The sequence below is a fragment of the Leptonychotes weddellii genome, chromosome 10, assembly GCF_054177405.1.
Source record: "Leptonychotes weddellii isolate Sample4059 chromosome 10, ASM5417740v2, whole genome shotgun sequence".
NCBI classification, from domain to species: domain Eukaryota; kingdom Metazoa; phylum Chordata; class Mammalia; order Carnivora; family Phocidae; genus Leptonychotes; species Leptonychotes weddellii.
This window is the reverse complement of record NC_138378.1, coordinates 27,349,444-27,361,073: the sequence shown is the minus strand read 5'-3', so window position 1 is coordinate 27,361,073 and position 11,630 is coordinate 27,349,444. Positions and strand designations below refer to the sequence as shown.

At 46.5% G+C, this 11,630-nt stretch overlaps 1 long non-coding RNA gene across 2 annotated transcripts in view; it reads right to left on the bottom strand.

Moving 5' to 3' along the window:
- Positions 1–1,459: 1,459 nt before the first annotated feature.
- The window catches only part of LOC145723825 (uncharacterized), a 76,959-nt gene continuing 66,788 nt past the window's right edge, over positions 1,460–11,630 (bottom strand). For both annotated transcript variants that reach the window (XR_014149147.1, XR_014149148.1), the window contains 2 exons: positions 8,776–8,880; positions 1,460–7,896 (listed from right to left, as the gene is read on the bottom strand). This is a non-coding gene — a long non-coding RNA (uncharacterized LOC145723825). The remainder of the gene's footprint in view (positions 7,897–8,775; positions 8,881–11,630) is intronic.

Genomic DNA, 11,630 nt, shown 5'->3' with positions numbered 1-11,630 from the left:
ACCCAGCAAGTTAACCTACCCTCCTTTAACTAGAATCTATAAGCATCTTTCATTTGCGGTAATCTACAGAGAACAATAGGAAAGGGGGAGGAGGGTTGTGAGAGAGATGGTGTCAGCATGCCTTCAAGGGAAGTTGTTCCCTGTGTGTCCTGGCCAAAGCACTGAGCTGGGGAGGGTGCAAGCCTTTGTTGAACAGACTAGTCCACTTAAACTGACCCTCAGGGGGGCCCCAGGGTCTTCTCAGAAACCCCAGGCTTGAAGCAGCTCCCTCCCAACTCTGGGGCACAACTGGGTACCCCACCCTGCAGCCTGAAAGCAACCCCTTGAATTACAGATTGAAGGTGAATAAATGCTTGCTTTGAACCCCCAATGCAGGTCACATGTGCCGGAATGGCTTTGGCACTGCTCAGACCCCAGACTTCTTCCCTGGTCTGGCCCCTGTGAGCCTCCCCACTCAGAGCTCCCACCTCTGGGCTTCTCTCTTGTTAACCTTAAGAAGAAAACGGTCAGTTCTTTTACACGCAAAAGATGGAGTTATTTGGGAACAGCAGAGAATCGCAATCTGGGACAAGCAAACTAGAGCAAAACCATAGGTAAGTCTGACAAACAAAGGAGAGGAACATTACTTTATGGAGAAGAAGGATGAAGTTGGGAGGGGGTGTTTTGAACAATGGTCCCTTCGTTGGAGAGAAAGCAAGAGTTTTCACTGGCTGAGTTGCGGGGGTGGTCAGTTTCCTATAGGGGCTGCACTGCCCATCTTTTCCTGTTGGGGCCTGTCACTGATGATTCCTTCCTGTTGAGAGTCTTCTGTTGGGATCTGTAATTCACAGTTCTTCCTGTAACTGACATTTAGTGCTATAGTTCCCCCTACCTCCCCATCTAGCACCCCGAGTCCACTTTAGTCAGGTTTCCCTGTATTCATTTTCACACTCTCAGCCTCTGGAGCCAAACAAAACCAACCACCTTGATCTTGCCTGGTGCTTGCAATCCCTTCCCTCTTCAGGCCTGATACTTGTGCTCCTGACCCTGCTCTGGGCATTTGCTTTGTCACTACACTGCTTTCTTCCCTTGAGATTTGGCATCGGTGCCCTGACCCTGGTCGGTCCCAGGGTCAAGTGTCCTGTGACTGGGACAGCTTTCAGCTATGGCCCCTCCTTCCCCTACCAACCTTTGCATTACAGGTTAAGTTTTTGTGGGCCAAGGCCTTGACCACCTCCCCACTCATCCACCCCCATTTTATTTGTAAAACCCATACATCTGCATCAGGGAAGGTGGTGATTCAAGGGCATAAGAGAAAAGTTAAGGTAGTTTCCATTACACCAAGAGGGGCAGAGAAAGGGGGCAAATTCCTCCACTGGCAATCCCACAACCATGAAAGTAGATGAGGAGGTGGCATTTTTTTATGCCTTGCTCATCAGAGGATAAAATCAGCATCATTTCCCTGTGCTGTGAGAACTAGGTTGGAAGTGCCCCTTTAGGAAAAGGTTGTTGTTGTTTTTTTTTTTTAATATAGAGTTCTTGGTCGCTTTCCCAGATTCTTTTTAAAAAACAAACTCTAACCCAAAGGGGCACACACGGAGGCAGGCTAACACACACACACACACACACACACAGAGGTACACACTCTTAATTTGCATTGATTCTAACCATTCCAGATACTTTGCCCTTGAGGCCAGTGCCCTTGGGGCCAGAATGAGGACCTGGCTTCCACCTGCCTCTTCTTAGGCAAAGGATGATCATGCTGAATATCACAGCTGAGAATTGACAAGTAGGGGCCAAGTCACAGGGCTTACTGGCACAGGAGAGATTCCTTGGCAAACTACGGGTATCAAGAAGGGAAAAGACAATAATTGAGCTCTGGGTATTATTTATAGACGTCTGTGGCTGGTTTGATGTGAACTCCAAACAAGTAGTTGATTTGGTTGGAAACTCATAGGAGCCATCTTGTGTCATGTTGTTACAAGAACCCTTGGGTATGAGGGAATCTTTACTTCTTCCTTTGGCTGATTTGGTAGGGTTCATAAGGTCACCTTCTTCCTGTTTCTTCTTGTGGATCCTCAGGTCCGAAGGTCAACCTGAATTCACTCTCACCTTCTTCTACTGAGTGATGATGGCTTTAGTAATGCCTTCAATGTAGATTTTGCTTGCTCTTCAGAACGGTGCTTTGAAGAATCCAATTGGGAAGATGGTGACATGGGAAGTGAGGTGAGGTGCCCAAAGCCACCAGGAGGGGTTGAGGAGCTGGAACTGCCCTTCCTAGTCATCTGGCCTTGTTGGCCTTGCTGTGCAGACTTGCTGTGACTCTATCGTGTGTCCTCCATGATCATGGCCATGCTTGAATAACTGATTGGATATCCTGCCCCAAGCCCTGGTTCTCATGCTATCCAAGCAATCTTGACTATTGATAAATCACCTTAATTTCTTGTGTCATGTGGTTTTGTTCTTAGCATTCCTGGGTTAAGCTTAACTTGTGGGAATTGGGTTTGAACTTGTGCTTTGAAAGAATAATACTGAACATTCATTCATTCATTTGTTCAACAAATACTTACGGAAACTAGTCAGTTGAACTGGGAGATGAGGACTGTGCCAGGCACGGGGATCTAACAGTGTTCAGCATCTCTCTCTCCCAGCTGCCCCGGAGAACACTGACACCTCACAGATAAGTCTGCAATTAGAAACCAAGGTGAACGCAGAGAAGGAAAGAAACGGGGTTCTGTGAGGGCACGTGATAGAAGAATCAGGAAGGCTTCCCTGCAGGGTAGCATGTGAGCTGAGGTCTGGAGTATGAGAGGGATTAAACAGACCGGGGAGGGGTGGCAGCAAGTGCGCTCTGGGCAAAGGCCCTGTGGCAGAGGGTGCCCGAGGTGCTCACGGAATGGAAAGCAGGCCCCGTGGCAGCAGCTTGGCGAGAGTGTGAAAGGCTGGACTGGGTCACCCTGAGATCTCTTCCAGGGCCACAACAAAGGCAGCCCCCCAATATGTCAGGGGCTCAGCTGAGCTGGGGGACAGCAGGCTGAGCTGCCAGCTCTCAGAGAAGCCTGTGAAAGCCAAAGCCATAGTGAGAGTGAATGCGATGGTGTGAGAGCCTTAAACCCGAGAAAGTTCTGAGTCCCCACGTTCCTTTCCCTCCTGGACTGGATGCTGGTTGAGCGTCAGGTGGATCAGCACAGAGGTGGGGAGAGCCCTGAACAGAAGGCTCCAGCACAAGCTTGTCATGGACCCTGGAGAGGGGAGGAGAAGGGGAGGGAAAGTACTGGGGACTGAGAGTGGGGACCCGTGTCTTCAGGGCTTTCCCCCCCTTTCCCTGAGGAGGCTCAGCAAGGCTCCCGAAGAAGGTCTGCCCAAGGCCCAGATAAAGAGACTCAGGAACCAAGGTGCCTGCGCTAGGAATACAAGCGTGTGACCGAACACGGCTGACTTGGGGGGTGGGGGTGCCTGAGACCCTGACTACAGCGCTCCTCAGAGACCACCCCCCACCTCCAGGCGGGTGCAGGAGGCCAGCCAGGTAAGCCTGGGTAATGGCCTATGGTCAGGTCCGAAAAATCACACAGAGCAGAGATCCGGTAGAGAATAGGAATCAGCCCAGAGAGATCAGAGGGAATGATGTCTCAGCCGAGGAAACAGCAAGTACGGAGACCATGGGGAGGGGTTTGTGCTTCATCCTGACCAAGAGGGGGATATGACCAAATGTGAAAGGCTTGGGGGAGAAGGGGAGGGAGAGGGGAGAGGAAAGGGGATAAGGGGAAAGGAGTAAGAACAAGACAGGAAGGAATGGATAGCCTCAGGGTAGGGGGCGCGGACACTGGACGCCCAGAGCTTGCTGGAGTTGCCAGCCCCTGATGAGTCAGCTTGTTCATCCTCTGAGCTGGAAGTCATTAGTCCTCACCAAGGGCAGCAAAGTGGGCTCTAGGCAGCTGAAGGTTCAGAGACAGGCAGAGGCCTCATGTCCCTGCCCCCAGGGAGGCCAAGATGGGATGCTCCCCACCCTGTACAAAATCCCACAAATTCCCACCCAGGCCCTGGGTTTGCGGATTGAAGGAGACCCCACTCCTTCAGAGTCTGAGCTCAGAGGCTAGTTAATTGTCACTTAGTATCATTAGCATCATAACTACAGATTTCATCCTACAACAATTATAATCCCTTATTTTACAGTAAGGGATAAGGACTTGCTTAAAAGCTGTTATGAAAAACTATCCAAAACTTGCAAATAAGGCAAAAGAATGTGCACCCTCTCAATGTCCCAGAGGGAGCACTGTCCAGCGGTCCCTCCCAGGACGTGTAAGGTGATGCACCTTTGCTGGACTTGACTATTGCTCGTGGCCAACCCGGTGAAGGACAGCGTCTGTCCTGGAGTGCGGTTCTCTGTCCTCCCGTCCCACGGTCTAGCATCTCACTGCCACTTATCACCATTAGCTCAGTGAGTTTAACCTTCCACTAAATCTCTCTGAAGAATTTTTGCCCTTTTGTATTAGACCGTATTTCTGTTCAAATGCTTGATGTCAACTTTAATTACCGTTCAGACTAGTTGCTCAGCTAAAAGGATCTGTTTCTTGCCCAAAAGGTAATTATGAGAATAAAATCGGTCCGCTAAGGACATGTATTTACTTGAATCTCTTTATAAGGCCGCCACAGGGATACAAGGACAGGAGGGTAACTCGTTCTGCGGGCACAAGAAAAAGTGGAAAGACACAGGAAACACACATTGCCAAATTCACAGCTCTCCTCAGACTCCGTCTGTCGGGACGGTTCCTTTGAAGCAGCCACTGGGGGCAGAGAAGAACAGAAGAGAACAATACTTTCCCCAGGCATGCGCAGGAATGGGAGGTGAAATTTAATTTGAGATAGCTTTACTCTCATCACACTGATTGATTTGAAGAATGAATTGAGCAAATTGGCCTTGGCTTGGGGCTTTTGGAGATAAACCTCATCTTCAGCTATGATTCTGAGACTTCTGGTGGCGCATCAGTGTGGTGAACTCTGTCCAAAATCCAGCCAGTCAGCCAGCCAGGATGTTTTGGTGTCATTGTTGCGGTTTGATTAGATCATTGCCTGAATTCAGAGAATCTTTTGGCGTAGCCCACCGATGTTGCTAGTTGAAAATGGCCATTTTTAGCTGCACCCCCCACCCCGTAATCGAACTGACAAGATATTTGGGTGTGGTATCAAAACGACAGCCATGGTCATAACCTCTCTCGATCTGGTTGCTTCACTAGTAAACTGGGACTAAAAATACCCTCCTTGCTTCCTGCACGTGGATGTTGACAAATCACCTGAGAAAAGAACAACACTTGACATTACGCCTGGTATATGGTGTATCGAACGCCGTAAGTACAATGAAAGTTCCCAGAAAGGAGGGAAACATCCAGTAGTCGTCAGCCCGTAGTAAGGCTGGGCCTCTGCTAGGCAGACCTTTGTGAAGACTCTGTGCTCTGGAGGTGCTGAGAGCTCCTTAGTTGGCCATTTTTCTCTGAGGCCCCATCTCTGGTGGGCACCGAGGACGCTGCAGCTCTTGGCGGGGAGCATCACTCGCACTGAACTCATCCTACTCTTGCAACTTTGAGGCCTCCGTGTAGGTTTCCAATCACAGGCTTGTGGGTCAGGCTCATTGTCTGACAATTCCTTCAAGAGCATGGCAGGCTTCTCTTCAATTTGCTTCTAGGCAGTTGTAGGTGCCAGAAACAACATCTTCTATTGTTTTTCCCCAAACATATTCCCCAAGTCTGCTTAATTTCTTTGCTTCCCAACCTATACTTTCCTATTTCTCAAAGTAATGTACCTATATTGAGACCCATGGAATCAATGGGCTTGAGAAGGCAACATTCTCAATGTGACCTTTGCCACAGGTCTAAGCCCCATTGGTTTACTGGAGAGTCCTAATGAGATTGTGCTGTGCAGAACCTTTTCTGGTCTTGTCGCTTACTATTTAGGGTCCAGAAGCAGTAGGTCTTTCTAACACCTCAAAGCCCTTCATCTCTGAACTTTATAGCTTTCACTCTCTGCTTGTAAACCAGACCCACTTGAGCTCGTCTCTCTTTTATAGTACTGTAATACCTTCTAAGCCCTGCAACAGCCAATACACACTGTCACTCTGGATTGTTCCAGTAAGTTCTTTAGAGTCAGAGACTCAGCAAGCGTGTGGTCTGCCTCCACATCACACCCACACGAGTCTCCATCTTTCCTCCTGCTACACGTGTTACCCCACCGCTGTTGCCTGATTCAGCCAATGCTGCACAATTTTAGTCTTTTTTTTTTAAAGATTTTAGTTATTTATTTGAGAGAGAGAGTGAGAGAGAGCGTAAGAGCAGAATGAGGGGCAGAGGGAGAAGCAAGCTCCTTACCGAGCAGGGAGTCCGATGTGGGGACTCGATCCAGGGAGTCCAGGATCATGACCTGAGCTGAAGGCAGACACTTAACCAACTAAGCCACCCAGGCACCCCCAATTTTAGTCTTTTGAAAATGGCCGCATCCCACTTCACGGTACAAATTTTTGTGCTAGGTTGGCTAGGGTAGACTGTGGGAACAGACTCAAATGGGTAACAGCTTAACACTTGGACATTTATTTCAAATTCACAGAATAGTTCAGGAAGATTCCAGATCAGCAGGGAGATTGTACGTGTGTGTGTTTCTGCTCCACACAAGTCATTTTAGAGACTGGCGCTTCCCATGTGGCTTTGATGGCACCATCCCATCATCCCATCAGCTGGAAGGGAAGAGAGATGTGTGAGGTTTTTATGGGCCAGGACTTGCAAGTGGCTCACGTCACCTCAGCTCATCTTCCATTGACTAGAACTCAGTCACGTGACCACAGCTAACTTCACGAGAGGCTGGCAGATGCAGTCTAGCTGTGTGCCCAAGGAGAAGAAGGGCATCTCTGTAAATAGCACCAGTGTCTGCCATAGTGCTCAGACACCTCATCCAGAACATGTGAAGGAAGGCTGGCCTCCCAGGTCTACGAGGAAGAGAAGGTGAGGGTGTTGTGGGCCAGCACCTTGAAATGCTAAGACATGGGTGAAACATCTTGGGGGTGACATAATAAAACACCAGGTAAAATATAATCAAACAGAGAAACTGTCTCCACATGGACTACATTAGTAATTTTTTCCCTTTACTCTAGACTATTCCTTTATGGAAAAGGATGCCTCTCCATCAACAGAAATAACCTCCAGTTATATGTTTGTATGCATCCAGGCACCGTACATCGAGCACATAATTCTCTGCTGTCTTTCATAAACTGTCATTGAGGAAGAATGTGGCAGCCTTTTACACAAGAGCTTTGACAATAATGTGATGCCTGAGCCATTTCTAGATACTCTGTCTACAGTAAAAAAAAAAAAAAAAAAATGAGCTAGACAAACGAACTGTCACTTTTTCATGGCTATGTACACATGCCTCACATCTATGCCAACTTGAGCCATCTCTCTCTCTGTCTCTCTAACTGACGTATAGTTTACACACAGTGTTGCGTTAGTTGTAGGCATACAATCTAGTAGACAGCTCTATACATTGTACTATGCTCACCACAAGCTTTGTTACTATCTGTCACTATACAAGGCTATTAGAATGCCATTGACCATATTCCCTATGCTGTACCTTTCATCCCTGTGACTTATCCTTTCCACAACTGGAAGCCTGGACCTCCCACTGCCCTTCACCCATTTTGGGCCATGTCTCCTGATAAAGAGGCTGGTGGTGGAACCCAACCCTGTGGGGAAATGTTTTCAGAGTGAATACTGGGAAGCATGTGCATCTCAGTGCTCTTTGATCTCACGAAGTGTCCAAGGGGATGCAGAGCTGGAAGGAAGTCTTCTGGTGGCTTCCAGGTTGAGAGAAGGAGGCAACCCTTGTCTCTGGAAATACCGGAGGAGTTAGAAAAGTCTGGTGGTGGTGGAGTGGTTTCTGGGAAGAAAATCCAAGTCATTAAATGGCAGGCAGACAAGCATTTGATTAAGTCTCTGCATTTGAGGGATAAGAAGAGACTTTTGTGACATGCAAGGTCATTGTAAAAGGCAGATCTCATTTTATTCTTTTGATTACAAAACAATGTTTTCACTAAGACCCCTCTTCTGTCTTCTTGGGCCTTATTAGCACAAAAATTGAAAGGTCTTGGCTACCTTCCCAGAACAAAATGAGGTATCAGTGTGTGTTTCTAAATCATCTAAAATCCCCATCTTTCTACTCCTCAAGGTCATCTAGGAGTATAAGCAATTAGTGACTGTTTTTTTTTTTTTAAGTCAAAGTGAAGTATATAAGTTTAGTCTTATACTACATTTCTTTGTCTAAATATGTGCAAAATGTGTGTGTATAGGAAGTAATTCTCATACAAGAAAATAAAATTAAAAAGTAAATGGATCAGATCAGTATTCAAGGAGATGTGATTGCTTGTGCTAGTACTAGCATTACCAGTGATATTAAGAGTGTTATTATCACTATTTAAAAGTCTTTTTTCTTGAGATATAATTGACATTGCTATTAATTCCTGAAATATAAGTATTAGTGTTAGACAGATGGAGTGAATGATCTCTGAAGAGTAGACCAACCCTAAGATTTATGATTTTGTGTTATTCATATTGAATTACCACTTAGTATAATATATCACATGCTCAACACACTTTGTTTACATTGATGCCCATTCATTCCCATTTGTACGCATACCCAGAAGGGGAAACAAGCATTTTAGGCAGAAGGAACAGCCTCTGCAAAGGCCTGGAGGTAGAAATGGGTCTGTGATGGCCAGGGGACACCTGTGAGATTTGGTTCCTCCAGGTACTTTCTTACCTTGGTTCCTGGTCAAGACCAGGATGGGGGAGAACAGCCCAGCAGTGCCCTTTGTGGATCTTCTTTGGGGCCTGAGTCTGGAAATGGTTCAGTCAATGTAGGAATCTGCAGGAGAGGGTGAGGTGTCATTGGGGCCAAACCTGAGGCTATGGAGGGTTATGCTCAGAAGCCTGCAGCCCAGGAAAGCTCTAGCACACGAACATCCTTGCCCTCTTTATGAATGACCCCCAAAGCCAGGCTTACCTTGGTGAATGCAGTTAGTGCTGTCAGTAGAACTATGTTTGAGATAGTTTCCTTCCTCCCAACTCAGTCATTCCACGAGCAGCTCAGAACTCCGGCTCAAGAAATGCTAGACAGACAGCTAGGAATGGGTGCCTCACTCTCAGAGTTGAAAGCCTACTTCCAGGTCTCTAAGCCAGTTTTCTACACCTGGGCTTCCAGCTGCAGAATCTCATGGACTTGTCCACGTGCACATGTCCCCCCAGGTGAGAGTTCTCAGCTTTAATAAGATTCTCAAAGGGGTCCCTGATCCTAGAAAGTTAAGGAGCATGGGTTTGGTACAGTGGCCGGACATGAACAGTTCAATCTTTGATTATAGCATGCTTGTCCCCGCATAAAAATGGGCCACCCAGCTGCTTCTCGCATGCCCTCCCTATGAGGGCTACAGATCTTGTCTTCCACGCTGGCTAGGATCACACAGCACACCGCTTCCTTCCTTTTCTCCCCCACTTCTCCAATCTCAAAAGCCCCCATGCCTGAAACTTCGCCTTGATTCACCAGCATGGCTATGGTCACAAAGCTACATTCACAGGGACCAAACCAACCCTTCCCACTGCTTTAGACTGCTCCTCTCTCTACGTTCCTTAAACTATTTGCTCTGTCAATAATATATTGACATTTCGTGCTATCCTGGAATTTAATAGATACCAAGCCTGGCCTGCTTCTGTGTGCCCCGCGGTGGTCTCCCAGTAACACTTTTCCAAATGTCACCATCCTCATTACCATTAACAACCAGCATTCGTAATTATAACCATAATACCATTGCCATAAAATGCAGTTTTGTTTCTATACACTCCCAGATATGCTTTCTCCTGCGAGCCTTACAATATTGTAAGAGGCGGGCAAGAGGGGTGCTCCTCGTTGTTTCAGAGATGAGATAACAGGGTACAGCCTAGAGTTTAGTGACTGGTGCGCAGTCCCCAGTAAGTTAGAGGCATAACAAAGAATGGGACAGAGATCAAAATCCCCCTTCCTGCTTCGGGCCATGCTACACCTTTGTGTACATTTTTCTTTTCTTTTCTTTTTTTTTTTTTTTTTTTGGACAAGGAGTCGGATTTTATTTTAAGCCTCTCTGAGGCCCCTAACTGGCATCTTGTTTTAATTATGCCACTTGCTTACTGAATTTATTATGGTTGCCAGGCGAAGATTTGACCACTTAAGTCACTCTGGAGGAAAGCACTGGAACGGGGCTTTTAATTGGGTTGGCTAAAGATAAATCAAGCATAACCACACGTGAATTTTTAAAATGATTCTATTAGGCAGATAGAGCCAGTTTTTCCCCCCGCACATTATAGTTACTAATCATCTCCTTTTCCTGATATTTTTTATATTCTGTCTTTTCCTTTTTGTTTGCCTGCTCTGCTGGAGAAATTCAGTGCTTCGCGGCGTGGAAACGGATTATTACATTGACCTTATTATGTGAAAATGCTGAATTTACTGCATTTAGTACATAGAAGCAAGGTCTTGGCATCTCTGTATCCTCTCCTCTTTCCTACTCCCTCCACAGTGAACCAAACTGGGACCCTAGGCAAACCTTTAGCCGGTCTGGAATTGGATTAAGAGCGGTGTGCATAGCCCGGCATTCCCAGAGGGAGGATGAGAAATAATCCCCACTGTTCGGAAGTCCAAACTCTGAAATGTCCACAACTCTACAAAGTTCTTGGATTGAGGGAGGTGACAAAGCCCCCTTCTCCATGTAATTATTGGCAAACAACCCTTACCTAATTGACCACCTTCTGCTGCTTATAAGCCTCCCCGGTATAGCATTAAGGAGGGGCTAAATAAGGTAGGTAATTGGGAATAATGTAGTATGTCCTGTGGATAACTAATACTAATTAACCTTGTGGACAACCAGACCGGGGCTCCTGCATCTCTGATGTCTCTATTAACACCAGCCCCCTTGCGTCAGGGCAAACCAATGGAGCCATGAACTGTGATTTGACTATCCAGATCCTTTGATCCTCTGATATAAGTAGGAAAAATTCCAAGAGTCATAGGTGATCTTTCAGGTACAGTTGAAAAGGAAAGCTCTATGCACGTATGAGTGGGATTATCTCTTGATTACACTCGAAGACCTATTTTGAAATTTCTCATAAACTCAAACAACAAAAAGTATTTTGTCAAGCCAGGGAAGAAGCTCAAGTGGCTAAGCTGAGGCTGCTCGTTTGGGTGTAAGATGCCTCCAAAGCTTTAATGAAATGAGCAAATATGTTCTGCATTCTTTAAGTCAATTCAGGAACTATTAACTCTTTGCTCTGTCCAGAGTGTGGCATTGTGTGAAAAGAATTTCAGCAAAACTCTGTAGTAGGGGATGTAAGGCAGAGCGAGCCCAAATACAGGATTGGTCTCTTCCCATTTGTGGAAGTTTCTTTTTAGCCTGACAAATCAAGGAGAAGTTGAAATTTGACACCTAAAGATGAAAACATGTGGAAACCTACCATGACATTCTCTGCAGCCCTTGTTCCCAAAATTCAGCAGCCGTGATGGAACACATTACACTCCAACCCAGCTTCTCCTGGTCCTAAGATACTTCTTAGCTATTACCACATTGGAAAGATGCATTAGTTTCTTCAGTA